At 40.6% G+C, this 24,269-nt stretch overlaps 1 protein-coding gene and 1 long non-coding RNA gene across 3 annotated transcripts in view; one reads left to right on the top strand and one right to left on the bottom strand.

The window, feature by feature from the left end:
- LOC137334240 (uncharacterized) overlaps nt 1-24,269 on the top strand; it is a 76,742-nt gene that overhangs the window by 12,931 nt on the left and 39,542 nt on the right. Inside the window, exon 2 of the long non-coding RNA XR_010966111.1 lies at nt 21,689-21,867. This is a non-coding gene — a long non-coding RNA (uncharacterized lncRNA). The remainder of the gene's footprint in view (nt 1-21,688; nt 21,868-24,269) is intronic.
- kbtbd8 (kelch repeat and BTB (POZ) domain containing 8) overlaps nt 1-24,269 on the bottom strand; it is a 78,141-nt gene that overhangs the window by 42,707 nt on the left and 11,165 nt on the right. The window lies entirely within an intron of this gene.

Raw genomic sequence — 24,269 nt, 5'->3', positions numbered from 1 at the left:
GTTGGCTCGCTGAATGAGCTATTCACTTATACAGTTAACTTCCACAAGGTTTCTTCCGATCATCTGCTGTAACTTTGGTGGAAGATCCACAGAAACCCTGGAGAAAAGGCTTAAACACCGTTTACGCAGTTACTCCAGGGTTTCCCTGGACCTTGCACCAAAGTTATGTCAGACGGTTGGAAGAACCCTTGCAGACATTCTACCCGTTAGTCCCTTTCCATATACCCTTATAATTTAAAAATATTTTCTTTTACATATTCATCCACTTCCATTTTAAAAGCTATTATGGATTCTGCTTCCACCATTGTTCCTGGCAGCACTCTGTAAAAAGAATCGCCTTATCTCTCCATTCTTTTGGTGATAGTCTGAAATTGATGCCCTTTAGTTATTAACTCATCAACCAGTGGAAATAGTTTTCCTCTATTTATCTTATCAAAACCCTTCATAATTTTGAACACATCTATCAGATCTTCTCTTAATCCTCTCTGTCCCAATGAAAAGAACCCCAGTTTCTATAATCTTCCATTAAAACTAAAGCTTCTCATCCCAGGTATCATCTTAGTAAATCTCTTCTGTTCCGTCTACATCCTTCCTAAATTAGGGTTCCCAAAAATCGATGTAATCACACACTTTCTATTTAAGTCTATAGTGTTAGTAGAAAGGCTTGCAACTTTTTGGTCTGGAAATGGTTGCAGCAAAGAGTTCAAGTTAAATCCTCAGTAACAGTAGTCTGGCCCCATCTCTTTTCCAAAAATGTGAAGAACATCTAGGTTATGCCTTCAATAAGTCCTCCATGATGAACTAGAAACAAAAGTCAATCAGATATCCTTATTGTTTCTTGTCCTGGAGGTGGCAAGACAAGTTGATAAAGCTGTTAAAATAGCATATGGGATCCCTGGCATTATAAATAGAGGCATAGTGTACAAAAGCAAGGAAGTTATAAATCACTGGTTAGGCCTCAGCTAGAGTATTGTGCCTAATTTTGGGCACCACATTTCAGTTGGGATGTTTCGAAGGATGTCAAGGCATTGGAGAGGGTGCAGAGAAGATTTATTAGAATGGTAGCAGGGATGAGGGACTTCAGTTACGTGGAGAGACTAGAGAAGCTGGGATTGCTCTCCTTAGAGCAGAGAAGGTTAAGGGGAGATTTAATAGAAGTGTTCAAAATTATGAGGGGTTTTGATAGTGTAAATAAGGAGAAACTGTTTCCACTGACGGGTGGGTTGGTAACCAGAGGACACAGATTTAAGATATAAATGGCAAAAGAACCAGAGGGGAGATGAGGAGAATTTTTTTAATGCATTGAATTATGATCTGGAATGCACTAGAATTCAATTGCCTGGAAGGATGGTGGAAACAATTCAATAGTAACTTTCAAAAGGGAAGTGAATATACATGAAATGGAAAATAATTGCAGGACTATAGGGAATGAGTTGAGTTTGGAACTAATTGGAAAGCTCTTTCAAAGAGCAGGCATAGGTACGATGGGCCGAATGGCCTCTTTCTATGCTGTAAGATTCTGTGATTCTGTTACTTAATTACTCAGTGCTAGATCTCTCTCTGAACTGCAGTGAACTTTTTTGATTTCTTAGCTGGTCCTGCACAAACTTCCTTCTGTTTCTGCTTCTCTTATTAGAGCTTTCCCAAGTCTTAGTCTTTAGTTTTACTATCGGACTTGAATCTGTCATTATTCTGTCTTTTGTGCCTTAGTCCTAATTTTTCTTAGTGTTCTTCTCAATTAATCTGTAAATCTGGAGTAAAATTGTCTCTTTCTGATATCTGAAGATCAACGCATTTCAAAGGAATGTAGTTATCCCACATCCTTTAGCCTTAATTTATAAAACACTTTCAGGGGTAACTCGGTGGTGCGGTGGATTGAACACTAGCCTCCCACTTCTAGAACCTGGGTTCAAATCAAGCAATGCCACTTAGACAATCTAAAGTTCATTGGTATGCAAAGTGAAAAAAAATACCAGCGAACCCTTTTCAGAGGTTGGAGTGAGGCCCATCATTGAGGCAGAGGAGAGGGAGTCTTATTTAGGTATAGCATATGAATTGTAGTGCTTGATTCTGACACCATGTGCCTGAAATGGAAAGTGTTTCTTTCCACCCACACTAACACCCCCTTACATTGATGGCCACCAAAAATTTAGAAAGAAATCCAGGAGTTTTCGTGGTGCCAACAAGTCCAGTATCTAGATGGTTTGCTTTTGGATTTAAGGGCTTTTGGCCTAATGATTATCAAAGGCTGCCCTCTGCTGGCCATCCTTAAGGTGTTTCTCCAGGAAGTACTTCCTTATAAGGAATTGCTGCTTTTCAACTCGGGAAAAATTACAATATTTTTATCCAAGAGCCATCTCAAGATCGGAGACGAGTATAAACACAGCAAAATACAATTATTTTGGTTCTTTTCTTAATCAATCTTTGGCTCTCCAGTTTTTCAGTTCTGTAAACATTTTCTTTATGCCTACCTCAGCAATCTCTATCATGATCTTTACTACTTCTATCAGGTCACCCCTCAGCCTTCTCTTTTCTAGAGAAAAGAGCACCAGCCTGTTCAGCCTTTATAGAATCATAGAAAGGTTACAGCATGGAAGGAGGCCATTCAGCCTCCTTTATGCAAGAGCAATCCAGCTAGTCCCACTCCCCCGCCCTAACCCTGTAGCACTGCAAATGTTTTCCTTTCAAGTACTTATCCAGTTATCTTTTGAAGGCCATGATTGAATTTGCCTCCACCACTACCCCCCAAGCAGTGCATTCCAGATCCTAACCACTCACTGTGTAAAAATGTTTTTCCTCATGTCACCTTTGGTTCTTTTACCAAACACCTTCAATCTATGTCCTTTGGTTCTTGACCCCTCTGCCAATGGGAACAGTTTCTCTCTATCTACTCTGTCTAGACCCTTCATTATTTTGAATACCTCTATCAAATCTCCTCTTAACCTTCTCTGTTCCAAGGAGAACAACCCCAGTTTCTCCAGTCTATCCACGTAACTAAAGTCCCTCATCCCTGGAATCGTTCTATTAAATCTCTTCTGCACCTTCTCTAGGGACTTCATATCTTTCCTAAAATGCAATGCCCAGAACTGGATATAATACTCCGGCTGTGCTTTATAAAGGTTCATCATGACTTCCTTGCTTTTGTACTCTATGCCTCTATTTATAAAGCCCAGGATCCCATATGCTTTTTTAACCGCTTTCTCAACCTGCCCTGCCACCTTCAACGATTTGTGTACATGTACCCCCAGATCTCTCTGTTCCTGTACCCCTTTTAGAATTGTGTCCTTTAATTTATATTGCCTCTCCTCATTCTTCCTGCTGAAATGCATCACCTCGCATTTTTCTACATTAAATTTCATCTGCTACGTGTCCACCCATGCCACCAGCCTGTCTATGCTCTTGATGTCTATTACTATCGTCCTCACTGTTCACTACACTTCCAAGTTTTGTGTCATCTGCAAATTTTGAAATTGTGCCCTGTACACCCAAGTCCAAGTCATTAATATCAAGAAAAGCAGTGGTCCTAGTACCGACCCCTGGGGAACACCGCTGTATACCTTCCTCCAGTCCGAAAAACAACCGTTCATCACTACTCTCTGTTTCCTGTTACTTAGCCAATTCTGTATCCATGCTGCTACTGCCCCTTTTATTTCATGGGCTTCAATCTTGATGACAAGCCTATTATGCAGCACTTTATCAAATGCCTTTTGAAAGTCCATATACACCACATCAACTGCATTGCCCTCATCTACCATCTCTGTACCTCATCAAAAAACACATCCAAGTTAGTTAAACACGATTTGCCTTTAACAAATCCATGCTGCCTTTCCCTAATCAATCTACACTTGTCCAAGTGACTGCTAATTCTGTCTTGGATTATCATTTTTAAAAGTTTCCCCACCACTGAGGTTAAACTGACCTGCCTATAGTTGCTGGGTTTATCCTTACACCCTTTTTTGAACACGTAAATTGTGAACAACAGTGGTCCCAGCACCGATCCCTGTGGAATGCCACTTCCCACCTTTTGCCAGTCTGAGTAGCTACCCTTAACCCCTACTCTCTACTTTTTGTTTTGTAGTCAACCTATTATCCATTCTGCTACCTGTCCCCTGACGCTACATGCTCTGACCTTAGTCATGAGTCTATAATGCGATACCTTATCGAAGGCCTATTGAAAATCCAAATATATTACATCTACTCCATTGCCCTTGTCTACTCTTTCTGATACTTCTTCAAAGAATTCAATAAGGTTGGTCAAGCATGACTTTCCCTTCTGAAATCTATGCTGACTATTCTTTATTATATTTTTGTTCTCTAGATGTCTTTCTATTACATCTTTGAGTAAAGATTCCATTATCTTTCCTACCATCAATTTTAAGCTAACTGGTCTCTAGTTCCTTGGGCTTGTTCTATCTCCCTTTTTAAATTTAAGAATAACATTAGCTCTCTGCCAGTCCTCTGGCACTATTCCCTTTGCTGGTGAATTTTTATATACATGTAATAGTGCCTCTGCCATCTTCTTCCTAACTTCTTTTAATATTCACGAATGCAATCCATCCGGACCAGGGTCTTATCCTCCCTAAGTTTGATTAATTTATCAATTATCTCCCCCCTTTCTATCTTAAATGTTTTAATATCTTTTTTGATCTCTTATTCTAATGCCCTGCCCACCTTGTTAGTCTCTCTGGTAAACAATGAGGCAAAGTAACTATTCAATATTTCTGCCATTTTTCTATTGTTACCTGCGAGTTTATTGTGTGCATCCTTTAGTGGCCCTATCCCTATTCTGATTTATATTTTGTTATTTATGTGTCCGTAGAATACTTCACTATTTCTTTTTATATTCCTTGATAATTTAAACTCGTAGTTCCTCTTTGCTTTCCTAATTGTTTTATTGACTTCTTTCTTAACCTCTTCGTATTCCCTTTTGTCATCCTTTCCTTTATTTTCTAGAGTACGCCTTTTTCTTTAGTTTCAATTTTACCCTTATCTTCTTTTCATCCATGGTGTTTCATTATTGGCTAGATAGTTCATGCTATTTAAAAGGAATTTATTTCCCCTGATCTCTATTGATCACTATTTTAAATATTACCCACTGTTCTATTTCTTTGTCTGTCAAATTTTTTCAGATTACCTGCCCTAGTTCCCTTTTCATCCCCATAAAATTAACTTTTTTCCAATCTATTACTTTGGTCTTTGTCTTACTTATGTCTTTCTCAATCATTATTTTAATCCTTATTATGTTATGATTGCTATGGTCTCGATGTTCCCCAATGTTTAATTCTCTTATCTGTTCTGGTTCATTTCCCATTACTAGATCCAACAGTGATTCCTCTCTTGTTGGTCTTCTTACATATTGGGTAAGAAAGGAGTCCTTTACACACTGTAAAGACTCCATTCTCTTTTCTCCTTTCCCTACCTCTTCTTGACAGTTTTATGATCAATAAAATAGCATCGCTTACAAACCTTTTTTTAAAAAAAAGTTGTACCAAATTTACATGCTTTCTCAGCTCAGGATCCAGTATAGAATATATTTAAAGATATGAACTGTGTTTATTGTTGAGAGTGGCATGTATCAAAATAAGTGACATTTTTAAACCAAAGTGAGTGGTTCTTTCAAAGTGATATTGTGTGTGTCTGGAATGCCCCATTTGCCATCAATGCAGAACTGTACATTAGGTTTGCAAATCTTCAGAGCAAGTATGGTGCAGCTGTGTTAAGTGCAGATTAAAATGCTTTGTTTTGTTGGAGTTCAAAATTATGTTTAATTTATTACACAAGGGTAAATAAAGTAATTAGCACAGTAGGAGCTCCACTACATATTGAATAATAGCTGCCTGTCAAAGGCACTTATCCATTATTCATGTGCATTAGGTTTTGTGGTCCTTAATAAAATATAACTGTCTGTGTTATCATATAAAACCTGTCTTTTCCCCTTCTTTTTCTGTGCACTGCGTCCTTAACTAACTCTGTCTGACACACTGTCTGGCATTGTAAATTGGTAAATGTGCATTGCTTCTCTGTGTGAAATTACTGCAGCTTGCAGCCCTCCCAGATTAAGCAGACCTCCTATAGACAGTACGTTAACATAACTTTAGTTAAGAATCATAACATATGTAACTGGAGCACAGAGAATTGAACTTGTATCTGTATTATTTGCAGCTGTTTAGCAGGGAATAAAGTCCTTTCCTGAGGGTATTATTGCCTGCAAAGCTGAGATAGAGGGCGGAGTGATGGAAATGCCAGGCAAGGAAAGGCTTTATCAGTCATTTGACTCTCTTAAGTTGCAGTTGTTCCTTCTTTCAACATATCTTGTTTTATTGCTGGACTTACGTATTTCCAAAACTGGTCTGAGTAAATCATCTGTTTAAGTGTAACTTATTCTATTTTAAGGTGTTTCAAAGGAAATTCCTGTCGAATTCTCCCATGAAACAGATTATACTGAAAATTTCTAATCACACCCAGACACTCCTGGAATGGATTTTTAACCTTAAAAGCAACCATGTTTATGTGAAGAAAGACTGTATTTTACACTATATTAAAGTATTAGATCATATACATTGTTCTGTGGGGCTGTGGGGAGGTAATTTTTCCCACATTCACATTTTCACTACGGTGCTATAACCAGGATTTCTGCAAACGAAGTTGTTAATTTATACTCATTAGCCATTCAGACAGCCATTCATATCCAATGCTATTAATCAGAAAATCTATGAAACTATAATGGAAAAGAAAGTTTTAATTGCCCATGCCTCTGGTGTCATTTTATAAGAATGGTCTTGACTCTTTGCAAAACAGAAATGACTGGAAAACAGCAGTTACAATGAAGATCATGGTGCCATTCAGGAACTGGCAACATAGTCCTTTTAAAAGGAATATAATTTCTGAACAGTATTTGATTTTTCACCATACTATTGTGAATGTGTACTTGAGAACAGAAGTGGTTTGTGCTATCAAGCTCCTTTATATAAGAACTGCTTAAAATAAGTAATGAATTATGTTAATTTTCAAATTTCTTGAAATTGTGTGAAAAAAAATCTACCTAATTTACCATGAAGCAGACAATTCAGAATGGTAGAAATTCTGCTAGTCAGGAATTTTGCTAAAATTCCAATTTTACAGAAAACAGGGAGAAAATTTACCGACATCTGGACAATTTCACCCATGAAGTTCCCAATCATTTGAAAAAGTAAATGTTGAATATTATAATTATATTATAATTGTGCAAGAAGCACAGCTGGATTAAGAGAGCTTGGTGGAACAGGCATTTTCTTTTTCTTCACATTCTAGTAGTACAGCGGTAGCCACCCTACTTTTAATCCTTTTGCTATGGAACAATTTCCAGCCTTTAGGCTTATGTTAGTGTTATGATGTACAGAATGCCAAATGGATTGAAGATAATTACAAGGCAGTAATCCAACTGAGGAGTTCAAATAACATCATAAAGCATGAGAGGCTGAATTATTGCTTCTAATTTGCGGGGTTGCGACTAAAAGCTTGGTCAAAGAGATAGGTTTTGAGAAAGCTTTAAAAAGAGAGAGACACACAGAAAGGTAGAGAGGTTTAGGCAAGGAATTCTGGCGATTAGGCAGCTGAAGGGCCTAACACCAATGATGAGGCAAAGGGAGGGGGAGGTCAAAAAGAGGTTAGGATTAGAACACTGAGTTTGGGAGGCGGATGTAGAGCTAGAGTAGGTTGTGGATATAGGATGTGTGTGGTCATGAATGGATATAAAGATGAGGATGTGGGTCAGTGAGGACAGGGGCGATCGATGAACAGGACAGTGTGGAATAGGTTACACGGAGCAGATCTTTAGACAAGTTAAAGTTTATGGAGGGTGGAGGATGGAAGGCCAGCAAGGAGACTCTTAACGTGACAAAGGCATGTATGAGGGTTTCAGTGCAGAGAAGCCGAGGTGGGGGCAGAGACGGTGTAGAGGTGGAAGTAGACAGGCTTAGTGATGGAGATGATATGGGACCTGAAGCTCAGCTCAGGATCGAACAGGATGTCAGGTTGTGAACAGTCTGGTTCAGCCTGAAACAGTTGCTAGGAAAGGGTGGAATTAGTGGTAAGTGAATGGAATTTGTGGCCAGGGCCAAAGACAATGGCCTTGGTCTGCTCAATGTTTGGAGGAAACCTCGGCTTCTCTGCACTGAAGCCCTCATACATGCCTTTGTCACGTTAAGAGTCTCCTTGCTGGCCTTCCATCCTCCACCCTCCATAAACTCTAACTTGTCTAAAGATCTGCTCCGTGTGACCTATTCCACACTTGGTCTGCTCAATGACCTGGAGGAAATTATGACACAACCAGGATTGGCTGTCAGTTAAGATCTCTGACAGCAGAGGCAGTGGAGGGGTTGAGAGAGGTGCTGGAGAATTAGTGTATGTGGAAGCTGAACCTGCAGCCTGCAGATGATTCACTGAGGGACAACATGTAGTTGAGGAAGAGGACGGGACCAAGGATAAATCCTTGGGAAACTCCAGAGGTCACAGTACTTGGGTGGGAAAGTAAGCCAATGTTAGAAATACTCTGGCTACATTCAGAAAGGAAAAAAATGGAACTACAAAAGTACAATCCCACATAGCTAGACAAGAGGTGTTGAAGCAGGATGGCAGGGTTGATTGTGTCTAACACTGCGGAGAGGTTGAGGAGGACGGTGAGGGATAAAGTACCATTGTTACAGTCACAGAGGCCATATGTGTGACTTTGGTTAGGGACATTTTGATGCTGTGAGAAGCACGGAAACTGGACTGCAGAGATTTGAAGTTTGAGAGGGAGTTTTGGGAGATTGTTAGGGAGCTGGGTGGTGAGGACAAATTTGAGGATCTTAAAAAGAAAGGGAGCTTGGAGATAGGGCAGTAGATGGCAAGGGTGGAAATGTAAAGGGTGGAATTTTGTCTGAAATTTCTCTCTCTCTGGCATTTTCAAATAGTGGAGAGAAAAATTTCAGATAAACCCATTAAGCATTCATCTGAAATTTTTCTCTCTGCTATTTTAGTTTTAGTCTTTTTAGAGCTAACCTTTTGACAATGTTAGCACACATCCTATAGTAGGTGATGGAGACTCCAATATAGTAACAGACCTTAAATTGAATGGATCAATCCTTTTATGGGCAATTATAGATGTCCGCCAATAACTCTGGCAGACATGAGCACTGACATTGAACTGGTGGAGGTCCGGGATACCTACACTCTCTGTTAGTGAGAATAACTTTTATTTTATTCTTTCTGTCATGTAATATACTCCCAAACTGAACTTATTTTAAAAATGAAGCTTATCAGTTCATTTTTATGCCTTTAACGTCTTCTATTACTGTATCGGGTCATGCTGCAAAGGACATCAGATTCCTTCCACTGATAAGGATAAATAAAATTGTTTCAAAGGAAATTTAATAACTCTCCATTAGAGGAAAAAATTGATCTTGATTGAGGAAGAAATAATGAGCTTTATGGCAATCAATAAAAGGACAGTAGATTCATCAGCCATTTTATAGGAAGCCTTTAAGGTGGTATTATAAGTCATGCTTCAGCACAGAAGAAATTGAATATTCAGAAGGCTGAATTAGAAAAATAATCAAAATTCTTGAGAAAGATCATGGAGCTAGACCTGAGGAACACAAATGCAGGACAGTCTTGAAACAAAATTGGCTCTATATATAAACTTTATATACAACCAAACAGAAGTTGCATTTCATAGCACAAGACAAAGTCATTTTGGAAAGGGACATGGAGCAGATTGTTAGTGTATCAAAGATAGCAGAAAATATTCTTCTATGCATGTAAGGCAGAAGGACAGTTTAACTGAAGATCTGCTGGAAATCATTGATGTTTTATAATGTTTTATGAAAATCTGCAGACTTCATAAAATTAAACACAAAACAAGGACATGGATAGCTTTTTAACAACTTTGGAATGCTGCAAATAGAGAATCATCAAGTGGAAGGTACAGAAAATTCATTATTTCTGCTAGAAATCAAGTCCGAAATGTAAGGAAAAGAAGAAAAGCATCAAAGCATATGGTGAAGATATACATACACTTAAGTTTAACGAATACCTCTTTCATATCGATTTTGCTGGAAGTAGTTCAGAGATTGGTTTTAAATGAGAAGATTTACAATTTTCTTGACATTCTGAAAAAAATTTGTATTGTGAAAGAAGAGGAGAAAATCTAAGCTATGTCAGTGTTATTGTCCCATATCGCTGCTAACTGTGGATTAGCAAACTCTTGCTTTATGGTTAAAATGACTTGACAGCCCAGATTTTCCTCCATGGCAGTAATTCCACCATGAAAGCCTTGGGGTGAGATTTCAGACCATTGGTATGACCCTGGTCTGACCAATCCTGTTCCTTATTGTAATCATGGTGGGATTCTTGCACTATTAGCAATTACTATGGGGACTTCACCTCTGGAGGGGCAGAAGGCTGGCACTATTGCATAGAAAAGGTTACAGCACGGAAGGAGGCCATTCGGCCCATCGAGTCTGCGCTGGATCTATGCAAGAGCAATCCAGCTAGTCCCACTCCCCCGCCCTATCCCCGTAGCCCTGCAAATGTTTTCCTTTCAAGTACTTATCCATTTATCTTTTGAAGGTCATGATTGAATCTGCCTCTAACACCCCCTCAGGCAGTGCATTCCAGATCCTAACCACTCGCTGTATAAAAAAGTTTTTCCTCATGTCGCCTTTGGTTCTTTTGCCAATCACCTTCAATCTATGTCCTCTGGTTCTTGACCCTTCCACCAATGGGAACAGTTTCTCTCTATCTACTGTCTAGACCCTTCATGTTTTTGAATACCTCTATCAAATCTCCTCTTAACCTTCCCTGTTCCAAGGAGAACAACCCCAGCTTCTCCAGTCTATCTACATAACTAAAGTCCCTCATCCCTGGAATCACTCTAGTAAATCTCTTCTGCACCATCTCTAAGGACTTCACGTTTCCTAAAGTGCGGTGCCCAGAACTGGACACAATACTCCAGTTGTGGCCGAACCAGTGTTTTATAAAGGTTCATCATGACTTTTGTATTCTGTGCCTCTATTTATAAAGGCCAGGATCCTGTATGCTTTTTTAGCTGCTTTCTCAACCTGCCCTGCTACCTTCAACCATTTGTGCACATATACCCCTAGATCTCTCTGGTCCTGTACCCCTTTTAGAGTTGTGACCTCTAGTTTATATTGCTTCTCCTCATTCTTCCTACCAAAATGTACCACTTCGCATTTTTCAGCATTAAATTTCATCTGCCACGTGTCTGCCAATGCCACCAGCCTGTCTATATCCTCCTCACTGTTAACTACCCTTCCAAATTTTATGTCATCTGCACATTTTGAAATTGTGACCTGCATACCAAGTCCAAGTCATTAATATATATCAAGAAAAGCAGTGGTCCCAGCACTGACCCCTGGGGAACAGCACTGTACACCTCCCTCCAGTCCAAAAACAACCATTCACCACTACTCTCTGTTTCCTGTCACTTAGCCAATTCTGTATCCATGTTGCTACTGCCCCCTTTATCCCATGGGCCGCAATCTTGATGATAAGCCTACCGTGCGGCACTTTATCAAACACCTTTTGAAAGTCCACATACACCGCATCAACTGCATATCTACCCTCTTTGTTACCTCATCAAAAAACTCTATCAGGTTAGTTAAACACAATTTGCCTTTAACAAATCCGTGCTGGCTTTCCCTAATCAATCCACACTCGACCAAGTGACTGTTAATTCTGTTCCGGATTATCGTTTCTAAAAGTTTCCCCACCACCGAGGTTAAACTGACTGGCTTATAGTTGCTGGGTTTATCCTTACACCTTTTTTTGAACAAGGGTGTAATATTTGCAATTCTCCAGTCCTCTGGCACCACCCCCATATCTACAGATGTTTGGAAAATTATGACCTCTGCAATTTCAACCCTTACTTCCTTCAGCAACCTAGGATGCATCTCATCTGGACTGGGTGACTTATTTACTTTATGTACAGCTAGCCTTTCTAGTACCTCTTCATCATCAAATTTTAGCCCATCCAGTATCTCAACTATATCTTCCTTGGTAAAGACGGATGCAAGTACTCATTTAGTACCTCGGCCATCCCCTCTGCCTCCATGGGTAGATCTCCTTTTTGATTCCTAATCGGCCCCACCCCTCCTCTGACTACCCTTTTACTGTTTACATGCCTGTAGAAGACTTTTGGATTCCCTTTTATATTGGCCGCCAATCTATTCCCATACTTTCTCTTTGCCCCTATTATTTCCTTTTTCATTTCCCCTCTGAACTGTTTATATTCTACCTGGTTCTCACTTGTGTTATCAACCTGAAATCTATCATATGCCCCTTTTTTCCCATTTCATCTTACTCACTATCTCTTTTATCATCCAGGGAGCTCTGGCTTTAGTTGCCCTCACTTTCTACCGTGTGGGAATGTGCCTAGACCGTACCCGATCCATCTCTTTAAAGGCCTCCCACTGTTCAATTACAGTTTTGTTTGCCAATCTATGATTCCAATTTACTTGGGCCAGATCTGTTCTCATCCCATTGAAATTGGCCCTCCTCCAATTGAGTATTTTTACTTTAGAGAGGTCCGTGTCCTTTTCCATTGCAATTCTAAACCTTATGGTACTATGATCGCTGCTCCCTAAATGCTCTCCCACTGACACTTGTTCCACTTGGCCCACCTCACTCCCTAGAACCAAGTCCAGCAATGCCTCCTTCCTCGTTGGGTTGGAAACGTACTGGTCAAGAAAGTTATCCTCAACACATTTCGAAAATTCCTCCCCCTCTTTGCCCCTTATTATTATTGTTGTTATCCCAGTCTATATTAGGATAGTTGAATCACTATTCTATAGCTTTTGCACCTCTCTAATTTCCCTGCAAATTTGCTCCTCTGTATCCTTCCCATTAGTTGGTGGCCTATAGAATACACCCAGTAGTGTAATGGCACCTTTTTTATTTCTTAATTCTAACCAAATGGATTCTGTCCTTAACCCCTCCAGGACATCCTCTCTCTCCAGTACTGCAATATTCTCCTTAATCAATACTGCCACCCCCTCCTTTCCTGAACACCTTGTATCCAGGAATATTTAGTACCCCAATCCTGCCCTTTTTTGAGCCAGATGTCTGTTATCACCACAACACCATATTCCCATGTGGCTATTTGCGCCTGCAGCTCATCAACCTTGTTTACCATGCTTTGTGCATTTACACACATGCACTGCAAACCAGTCCTAGACTTTCTTGTACTCTCTCAGTCTGATCCCACCTAATACTGTACTATTACTTGCTCTAGTGCTATCTTTCTCTCCTGATCCTTTGTGCCCCATGTTTCTTCTTTCCAATGCTACATCCTGGTGCCCATCACCCTGCCAAATTAGTTTAAACACCCCGCACCACAGCACAAGCGAACCTCCCCGCAAGGACATTGGTCCCAGCTCTGTTGAAGTGCAAGCACGAGTTGCAGCAGCTTAAGAAAGCATCAATTTTAAAACTGGGAGCAACAACATACTGAGACCAAAAGAAGCGTATCTGAGGGTGCTGCAGCAGAACACAGAGCCCCCAAGTTTTGAGACTCCTCTATAGAGATTTTCTTGAATTAAGTAAAGGAAAGGAAGAGTTATTTGGCGCTGAGGGATGGAGGTCAACCAAATGAATGATCTAGGTGCGATGGAAAGTAGCGGCCTTGGAAGTCAGTGTGACCTCCACCAATACCTGCACAGCAACTCAGTGCTAGAAGAATCTCAATGACCTCACTTTACTAGCCAACGTAAGAACATCCAGTCACACCAAGTAATAATGTATTGCTAAGAACTATGTTTCACATTTCCAACCACCTTGCTCTCACTATGGTGAACACCATCTACACCTTACCAGAAATGAACATGTGACACTTTCCCTGCAAATGTGTTTTAATTCACAGCCTAACAAGGAAGCAAATGGTAAAAGCTTCTCATGGTATATAGTTGGTCATTTCCTGCACTTGTTATTAGCCCTTTAAGGAATGCCTACTGATGGAAAGTCATCTTTCATAAAGGAAAAAATGGCCCACACCAATGTCAGAGAACAGCTACAGGTGCTGGTACTCCTGATGCCTAGCCTCATGCCTGATGTGATAGAAAGTAGCTAGGGCCAGGCTTAATTTGTAACAGAATATGAAACACAGTCTGCAGCAAGTCCCACTGAGATTTCAGCTGCCCTAAACAAAGAAGCCTCAGTCCCCAACGGCTCCTGGAGGAATGCACCAGCCAAACACTTCACAACCTCCTTCCACTGTGGGAACACTGAGGAGAAATAGAAGACTAGGACTGAAAAGGGATACAGTTTTAGGTACCAAGGGGAGGCATTGAGCAGACATATAGATTTCTGTTCATTAAAATATAGTTAGCACTACGAACACCCGAACATACAAACAATGACAGACAGCAAAAGACCCTCTGGTCCATCCAGCCTGACCCACACAATTGTGATACCTTGTGTATTGCAGGCCTTCTATTGCAGGCAATTGGGACTAGCTTAGTGGTAGAAACTGGGCGACATGGACATGTTGGGCCGAAGGGCCTGTTTCCATGTTGTAAACTTCTATGATTCTATGATTCTATATACACTCTACACCCCACCCAAAACCATGTGATCTCCTAGCAGAGGCAGAGAAAACAGATAAAAACCAATTTCGGGAAAAAATCTGGGAAATTCCTCTCCGACCACCCCCCCACCCCCAGGCGATCGAAACTAGTCCAGGAGATCACTCTGGTCCTAACAATTCTATGCAGTACCTACCTTTTGTAAGGGGTGACCTCCACCCCAGCCAGAAACAGATCCAGCTCTCGCTTGAAGGTAATTCAACGAATCAGCGTCCACCGCACAAGCCGACAGCCTGTTCCAGAGGTGCACTATTCTGTGGGAAAAGAACCACCTCCTGACATCTAACCTAGATCTGACCTTATACAACTTAAAATTGTGACCTTGGTCCTCCCTAACCTATTTAATTGGAACAAACTGTCAACTCGAACACAATCTATTCCCTCCTTCATCGTATAAACCTCAATCAGATCACACCTAAGTCTACACTTCTCTAAAGTAACTGATGTTATATTTCAGATTGTTTTGGGACAGGGTGAGGGAAGGCCTTGAAAACAGAGACGCTGAATGTTTGCAAAATGGGTGCCACAATAGTTGTGGATGAGATACAAATATTTATCTATGAATGATTTGATGGTTTATGGAAAAGTGGGAACATGGTGGTAGGACAGTTTTTGCATTGGCAGCAGTTATACCCCAATATCTAGAATATTGGTTAAAACGTTTGTGGAGATTTCAGATCTGGAGCACATAATTAGTCAAATAGTTTGCATATCTCACTTGTATGAAAGTGGATGGGATATGATTGAGAAATTCCACTCAAAAGCATCAGGGGCAAGTTAATAAATTGGCCTTTGCTATATAGGAAAGAGCTTGTGGCCAGAATAAGATGGCAGGATAGATAGCAAACAGTTCAGATAGCAGCTATTTAATTTTGGCAGTATTGTTACTTTGCCTAAGGTCCCAAGGAACACAGCCACCTCTTGTGGTGAAGTTCCCTCTTTTGGATGCGTGCTGGTCGACTCATTTGTATTACACCACTGCATCTGGAAGCAGCACTGTAATATAGAGTATAAGAGTAAGTTGTTAACATTAAGAACAAGTACATCAATCAGATCCAAGCAGCTGCTTCATCTTGTAGTGCAACATCGAGTTCAAAAGTCTTGATGTGAAATCATGTGTTGAAGAAAATGATGAAATTGATTAGTGGCATTGATAGGTCCAGGGAAGAGTAGCAGTGTAATGCACCATATGAGTGCGCCAGCAGCATTGACGAAGGAGTTGCAATCTGTTCCCCTCAACCAAAATAGTTTTTATTATAAATTCAAATTTCTGTTGTTACTAAATTATAGAAAACTTGGCACTGAAGAACCTTTTTTATGGTCAATTTGTGTCTGCTCGCAAATGTCAGAACTGTGTCAAGGCTGTTTCAAGAGCTATTGATTGATCATTTGATGAAATAACAATTCAAGTTAAATTCAACTTCAATTTGCAGCGTTCTCAACATTGATTTAAGGAGTGGCTCAAAAACCCCACTCCAATGAATACCCTGCTTTCTCTGTAGTGAAAAGATTCAGTTAGTGAGTGTACAGATTAAGATTGGAATATTGGGATTATTTATATGGAAAATGATCCACTGCACCTTATGTCCTCAGATTTTCACCATAAGCAATAGTCTCACTATAACATAATGTTATTCCATTCAGTTACATGCTGAGTGATTTGAAACATTAGAAATTAGCATATCCAAGTTCATTAAAAGTGGTTAAAATTGTAAATCACCCACTGGAGAAAATGCAAGAAAGCTGACATTGCTACTTCAATCAATCTTATGACTTTCATTGCTGCAAAATAAATATTATATATTAAAAACAGAAGAATTTAAAACTATGGAAGAAGATAACTTGGAAGAGAAATATTAATAAATATGCACAAATATGTCCTACATACCTAGGAACATGCAACTGGGCAAAGTGAGTTCCAGCGACAATCGAAAAACAGAATGACTATCCACAAAGACAAAATTCTTTTCATTTTAACCCAAAGCTAGGTGGAAGGCTTTTCAAACTGAACTCAGCAAAAGCTTAACAAAAAGGGTGAAAGCTAAGATTATATTTGTTTTTTTTAAAAGCCAAATTTACCACAAAAGGTGTTGGAACCACTTCTGAATTTTTAAGTCAGCTGCACATACAAATTTCAGAACCCAAGTTTTGATAAATGTTTGGAGAAACCATGCCCTTATGGTTCTTTAAACATTCTACAAATGATCATAGAAAATATTTGGTCTTTTCTTGGTGCAAAATGGCATTTATTTTGCACTAGTACAAGATAAGCAGATTAACTGTGCTAAAGTTACTTCAATTCAGCATTTTCTAGTGGTGTGAGAACATCTGGAGGAAGTGACCTCACATTATTCAGTTTCACATTGCTTGCTAAATTTAAGGTTAGAATTTGGTAAATTCCTCAGATACCTTTCCAACCCCCAGTATATTTTAATTAACATAGAATGGGTTAATCCTTGCTTCTCTATTTCCATAGCATCTATTTTCTATTAATTGCAATTTTTTGCCCTTAAGCTCCCGAAAGTATTGCTAGGTACAGTTCCCTGGGCAACCAGTGCCCCCCACTATCCCACCCAAATGGCCATGCTTCAAGAAAGTGGCCCACTAATACTTCCTTTGAGCAACAAGGAATAGGCAATAAATGCAGCCTTGCCAGCATCCCCCACACACCAACACTCCAAGAACAAGAAAAATGGCTGTCACATTTGCCTACAAAAACCGTGACTACACTTCAAAGAGTACTTCATTGGCTATTAAGAGTTTTGAGTTGTCTTGAGGAAATAAAAGGCACTAAATAAATGCAAGTTCTTTCTTTTACATTTTATGTATATCGATAAGCAACACTTTATATCTAGTACTACTCAACACCAAGACAAAATAATCTAATCCCACTCCCCAAGCTATTCAGAACTATTCTTTACTCCAGGCAAAGCTTGGTCATTTTTCTTTTGAACTTTCATTTCTTATTTCTCTTAAGCTCCAAATATGCCATCCTACAGTGTTCCTCTGTACTATGCTGATCTGTACACCTTTCACGTTGTTACCTATTCTTATTCTTTCCCAAAACCGTGGAACTACTTACCTCCTTCAAACTTCCCTTCTCCCTACAATTTACATGTTTTTAAAACTCATAACTGTTTGATTTACTTTGAGCTCACCTGGCACCTTCCTGATGTGGGCAGTGAATTTACCAACTGAGCCCTCAGTGGAGCCACGTACTGCTATGACCAAAACAAATCTGAAGTCTGTTCACTGACTAATGTAAGAATAGAGATGCTTGCAACCTTCTTTTTTGCATGTACTGTGAATACTAAGATTTATGCAAGTACCCTGCAGTACCATTAAATTTGAAATAATCTGACATAACAAAGAGAGATTATACGGTTTCAGCTTGATAATGCAAGCAGGATGTAGTTTTACAATTGAATGAGGCATAATCAGTTGGAGGTCCTTAAAATTATGACAGTTTGCAAAATAAATGTTACACAGCAATAATTATAGTGCATGTAATGTCAGTAACCACAGAGGTAAAAATAAGTTATCTCATGCAAATTACAGTGCTGGATGGTAAATCAGGAAGGGTATACAAGCATGTTACATTTTTTAAAGAGACAAATTACAAATAACTGATCAGATCTTTCAGGAAACATATTACCTTATTTTCAAAGAGTCTGATGACCCATTTACACTGAAAAAAAAGGTCTGCTCCTGCTCCTATTTGTCAAAAGGTTATTTGGGGATGGAAATTTAAAAGCAACTACAGCCCCTTCCTAGTTGTGTCACCATATTAGAACTGCATTTGCGTCCTGTGCAAGGCAATGCAGTGCTTTAGTTTAAGCTATTCATTTATATCTTCTTGCAGGCAGTAAAATGAAGCATTTAAACTGATTTGATAAAATGCTAGAGTCCGTTCAGAGTGAATTGGTCACTGTAAATGACATATTCCACGTACACTTAGACCTCTATATAAAAAAGGGATCCGAAAATAGGGCCATTTTGCATTGCAGCCTTTTGCTGAAAATTCTGTAGACTTCTGTAGCCAGTCTTGAATCGCATGGTCAAAAAGATGTTATTCATTGACCCCCAGTTGATTGGGCTGTTTATGAAACTGATGTGTAAGCCAGGTGCTCCAGAATGACTGAGATCCGGTTGACCGTTATAACCTCATCAAGAAACTGAATATAAGTCATATCCTTGAGACAAGCAGGAGCTAGCTGAGTTTGCAAGGTTTTTGTCAAAAATGCAGATTGGTTTGGTCTCTTCTCTTGCTGAGGTTAAATAGGAAAGAGACCCCAACAATCAGAATATTGACATCTGCAGGAAATGGATCAATAGAATGTTGGGTTTGCATTAGTTCTGTAAAAAGCCATATTTACAAAAGAGATTTTTGTTCACAGTGGTTTTAAAATCCATGGAAATACGAGCCCTATGTTTACTTTACAAACCCAGGGGATTACATTTAGTTCAATGAATAATGGCCCCCTATCCCCTTTTCTCTTCCCAAACTAAATGTCCATCCCTTCCCCTCCAGGCTTATACCTGATGCTGTTTAGAATGAGTTCATATCTTAGGAGTTTATTAAATGCAACTGCCAGCCAAATTTTTTTTTTAATTCGTTCATGGGATGTGGGCGTCGCTGGCGAGGCCGGCATTTATTGCCCATCCCTAATTGCCCTTGAGAAGGTGGTGGTGAGCCGCCTTCTTGAACCGCTGCAGTCCGTGTGGTGAAGGTTCTCCCACAGTGCTGTTAGGAAGGGAGTTCCAGGATTTTGACCCAGCGACGATGAAGGAACGGCGATATATTTCCAAGTCGGGATGGTGCGTGACTTGGAGGGGAACGTGCAGGTGGTGTTGTTCCCATGTACCTGCTGCTCTTGTCCTTCTAGGTGGGAGAGGTCGCGGGTTTGGGAGGTGCTGTCAAAGAAGCCTTGGTGAGTTGCTGCAGTGCATCCTGTGGATGGTACACACTGCAGCCACTGTGCACCGGTGGTGAAGGGAGTGAATGTTTAGGGTGGTGGATGGGGTGCCAATCAAACGGGCTGCTTTGTCCTGGATGGTGTCGAGCTTCTTGAAGTGTTGTTGGAGCTGCACTCATCCAGGCAAGTGTAGAGTATTCCATCACACTCCTGACTTGTGCCTTGTAGATGGTGGAAAGGCTTTGGGGAGTCAGGAGGTGAGTCATTCGCCACAGAATACCCAGCCTCTGACCTGCTCTTGTAGCCACAGTATTTATATGGCTGGTCCAGTTAAGTTTCTGGTCAATGGTGACCCCCAAGATGTTGATGGTGGGGGATTCGGCGATGGTAATGCCGTTGAATGTCAAGGGTAGGTGGTTAGACTCTCTCTTGTTGGAGATGGTCATTGCCTGGCACTTGTCTGGCGCGAATGTTACTTGCCAGTTATCAGCCCAAGCCTGGATGTTGTCCAGGTCTTGCTGCATGCGGGCTCGGACTGTTTCATTATTTGTGCGGTTGCGAATGGAACTGAACACTGTGCAATCATCAGCGAACATCCCCATTTCTGACCTTATGATGGAGGTAAGGTCATTGATGAAGCAGCTGAAGATGATTGGGCCTTGGACACTGCCCTGAGGAACTCCTGCAGCAATGCCCTGGGACTGAGATGATTGGCCTCCAACAACCACTACCATCTTCCTTTGTGCTAGGTATGACTCCAGCCACTATGCAAGCCCTAAGTTTAATTTCCAGTTTAAATGTGCAGGAGATCTGCATCAGTCATTTGTGACAGCCCAATGTAACCCTTCTGCTTCAGTCTGAGCAAAAGGAAAGAGCCAGAAGGTTTTCACTAGGCAATTCCATCAGAATAACTTCTCCCCACTGATAGCTCCCAAATCGTTGTTACGTGTTCTCAAAGTTCACAACAAAAATGATGTATAAGTTTGGATAACTTTCTGAAACAATAAACAAATAGCACAGATGGATTTAAGGGGAAGCTAGACAAACACATGAGGGAGAAAGCTACAGAAGGTTATGCTGATAGGGTTTGATGAAGATGAGTAGGAGGAGGCTTGTGTGGTACATAAACACTGGCATAGACCAGTTGGGCTGAATGGCCTGTTTCTGTGCTGTACATTCTATGTAATTGAAGCATAGCTACCAGATTGATGCCATAATTGGAACCTTCCAGATATTGGCAGGCACCAGGCCAACGGAAACAAAAATAGAAAATGCTATAAATGCACAGTGGAGGATTCAGCAGCTAAAACAGAAACATTAATCTATCAGAACTATGACATATTATTCACACAAAATATTAACATAACTCGAATCAACCCAGCTCCTAATGGGAGATGGGTCTCAAACTAAGTATCTCATACAGGTACAAAATTGGCAATTTCATCCATGGTGTATTTACACTAGAACTTCAACATTGATGCAAAGGCTTTGGCTTCGGCTTCGGCTTTGTACCATGCTAAACTTATAGGGGGTAATTTTGACAGTGTAACATGGGGAATATTGGATTAGCTGTTCGTTATACATCTCTCCCATTTTTAATTTCCATTGACTTCATTCAAAATGAAAATTGGGAGAGATTTATAACAGGCAGCTGAATTGATATCACCCATTTTACACTATCACCCAAAGTCAAAATTACTCCAGTGTAAATCAGGTGTGAAGGCCCAAACTGAGTGAAGCAGAGTGAGACTCACTCCTCCAGAGAGCTGCATTCTGCTTTACTCTAGTGTCAGTTTAGGCTTTGACTCTGATTCAGGTTACATTGACACGATAACTGTAATGTTAGACAGTTTTACATTGCACTAACACTGATGCCCCAGTTGTAGTGTGTACATACCCTTACAGAGCACACAAGGATGACCAAAGTGGGGAATGGAAGTGTTACATGGGTGTAGTGACATTGTTCTGGTGGAATAGAAGGAATTTGTAGGACTGACTAAACTTTAATCTAGCTTTCTCTTTGAAATTCTGTTCAATCTGCTGTATTTCGAGCACTTTCTGTTTTTATTATAATGAAATATTACTATTTAAATGGGATTTTTGCAATGAATAACCAAAGAGATGGTTTTACTTTGCTTCTATTTTCTTCAGGCTTTGTTCGATAGCAATATCCAATCTGCATCACATAAATCAAGCTCTGAAATACCATTGGCAAGGCAACATGGAGCTGGTGGATATTGCCCAGTTTAAATCTAATGGAACTAAATACAAAAGGAATAACTTATGAGTCAGCAATGGTAGAAATGCATGTGATTGATGAAAACAATAAGGTAAGGATTCACAGGCCTGATAGCTTCTATTATCAGCACAGTACAGGCTATCCACAGATAATAATCCTGAAAAATGCAGGGATGATAGGAACTATGATGAAAGAAGTGTAAAAGAAATAGGATTGCACTCAGGCAAATCAATTCCACATTTTTCATTTGGCCATTCTGCGTCTGTATTGGCTGTGAAATTGACCACAGCTGTCTGAAATGAAAACGAAGGGAAAATACCTATGGGGCCTGCACTGTGGCATGAGAAACAAATGGCACCCTGGCAATTTTTATTTCTTAGAGGCTTTGCAGTTACTTGCTGCTTAATAACTTCAACATGTCATTTCATAGGGCGGAAAGTGCATTTTCTGCTTAACTTAGTGTAGTATCTGAGGCACTGACACTGCCCAGCACTTTTTAAACAAGTAATAGCCTCCTTTCTTTAAAGTCCTATCCTCGCATCGGTTTTGGTTCTGCAAGTTACTGTTATGATATTGAACCAAAATATAACTGAGATAGGCAAGAATACTGAAAATGTCACCAGGAATTGAGGGAAGTTCTATATGAGCTGGGATTACATTATACATATTCTGGTTTAAATTTATTGCTACTTTAGATCCACAAGGATAATATGAAAATAGATGTCACCTGTTCTCAGTGATGGCATTTACATTAAAGTTGTACAATAGGGGATTCTAACTTTGTGAGTGAATGTAAAGAGACATGTGACTCTGTTAATAACCCTTTGCACACAAATAGCTAGTCAACTTTATGCCTAGTTTGAAACAATCTACAAGATAAACTGTTGTTGGACTGCCCTCACCTGGTTCTACTCTTACCTGTCCAGTCATAGCCAGAGAATCTCCTGCAATGGCTTCTCTTCCTGCCCCAGCACCGTTACTTTTGGAGTCCCGCCAAGATCCATCCTTGGCCTCCTCATTTTTCTCATCTACATGCTGCCTCTTGATGACATTATCCAAAACCACGTGTATGCTGATGACATCCAGCTCTACCTCACCACCACCTCTCTCGACCCCTCTGTGTTGTTAGCCTGTTTGTCTAACATCCAGTCCCTGATGAGCCCCAATTTTCTCCAAATAAAAATTGGGAAGACCAAAGCCTTTGGCCACAAACTCCTTTCTCTCGCTACCAATTCCAGCCCCCTCCATGGCTACTGTCTCAGGCTGAACCAGACTGTTTGCAACCTTGGTGACCTATTTAACCCTGAACTGAGTTTCCGACCCTATATCCACTCCATCACAAGCCTACCGAGTTCCACATCAGTAACATTGCTTGTCTCCACCCCAGCCTCAGCCCATTTGCTGCTGAAACCCTCATCCGTGATTTTGGTACCTCCAGACTCGACTATTCCAATGTTCTCCTGCCCAGCCTCCCATCTTGCACGCTCCATAAACTTGAGCTCATTCGAAACGCTGCAACATGCATCCTAACCCACACCAAGTCCCACTCACCTATCACCCCACGCTTGCTGACATACATTGGCTCCCGGACCACCAATGCCTCGAATTTAAAATATTAATCCTCGTGTTCATCTCCCTCCATGGCTTTGCCCCACCCACCTCTGAAACGTCCTCCAGCCCTACAAACCTGCGAGAACTCGGAGTTCCTCCAACTCTGGCCTTTTACGCATCCCCCACTCCCTTCGCCCCGCCATTGGCAGCCATGTCGGCCCCAAGCTCTGGAATTGCCTCCCTGAACCTCTCCGCCTTTCCACCTATCTCTCCTCCTTTAAGGCCCTCCTTAAAACCTACCTCTTTAACCAAGATTTTAGACACTTCTCCTAATAGCTCCTATTTTGGCTGGGGGTCACTTTTTGTCTGATTGTATTTTTGTAAAATGCCCTGTGACATTTTCCTTCATTAAAGGATATAAATGCCAGTCGATGATGTTGTGTTGCACCTCATCGATGTAATAATATTTTTGGAAAGACTCACAGCAATACCTTTTCTCACTTGACCCCACCCCCCTCCTTCCATTGCCTCTGTGCTATCAGGCAGCTTGTCTGATATCCAGTCTTGGAGGAGCTATAATTTCCTACAGCTAAACCCTGGGAAGACCAAAGTCATTGTCTTTGGTCCCCAGCACAAACCAGACTGTTCGACACGGAACTGAGTTTCCAACTCCATGTCCTCTGTATCATAAAGACTGCCTACTTCCACCTCCATAACATCGCCCACCTACACCTCTATTTCAGCCCATCTGCCACTGGCAGATGGAGGTGGAGGGATGCCCAGGGCAGGAGAGGTCCAAACACCACTATGCAAACAAAAACTGATTAGCCGGTCAGTCAAATGCTGTTTGTGGCACCTTGTTGTGTCCAGAACAACATTTCAAAAGTAATCCATTGGCTATTAAGAGCTTTGGAATATCCTGAGGTGTGAAAAAGTTTGTTC

The sequence above is a fragment of the Heptranchias perlo genome, chromosome 17, assembly GCF_035084215.1.
Source record: "Heptranchias perlo isolate sHepPer1 chromosome 17, sHepPer1.hap1, whole genome shotgun sequence".
In the NCBI taxonomy this organism is placed as follows: domain Eukaryota; kingdom Metazoa; phylum Chordata; class Chondrichthyes; order Hexanchiformes; family Hexanchidae; genus Heptranchias; species Heptranchias perlo.
The sequence above is the reverse complement of the archived record's forward strand: the minus strand, read 5'-3'. Positions and strand labels throughout refer to the sequence as shown.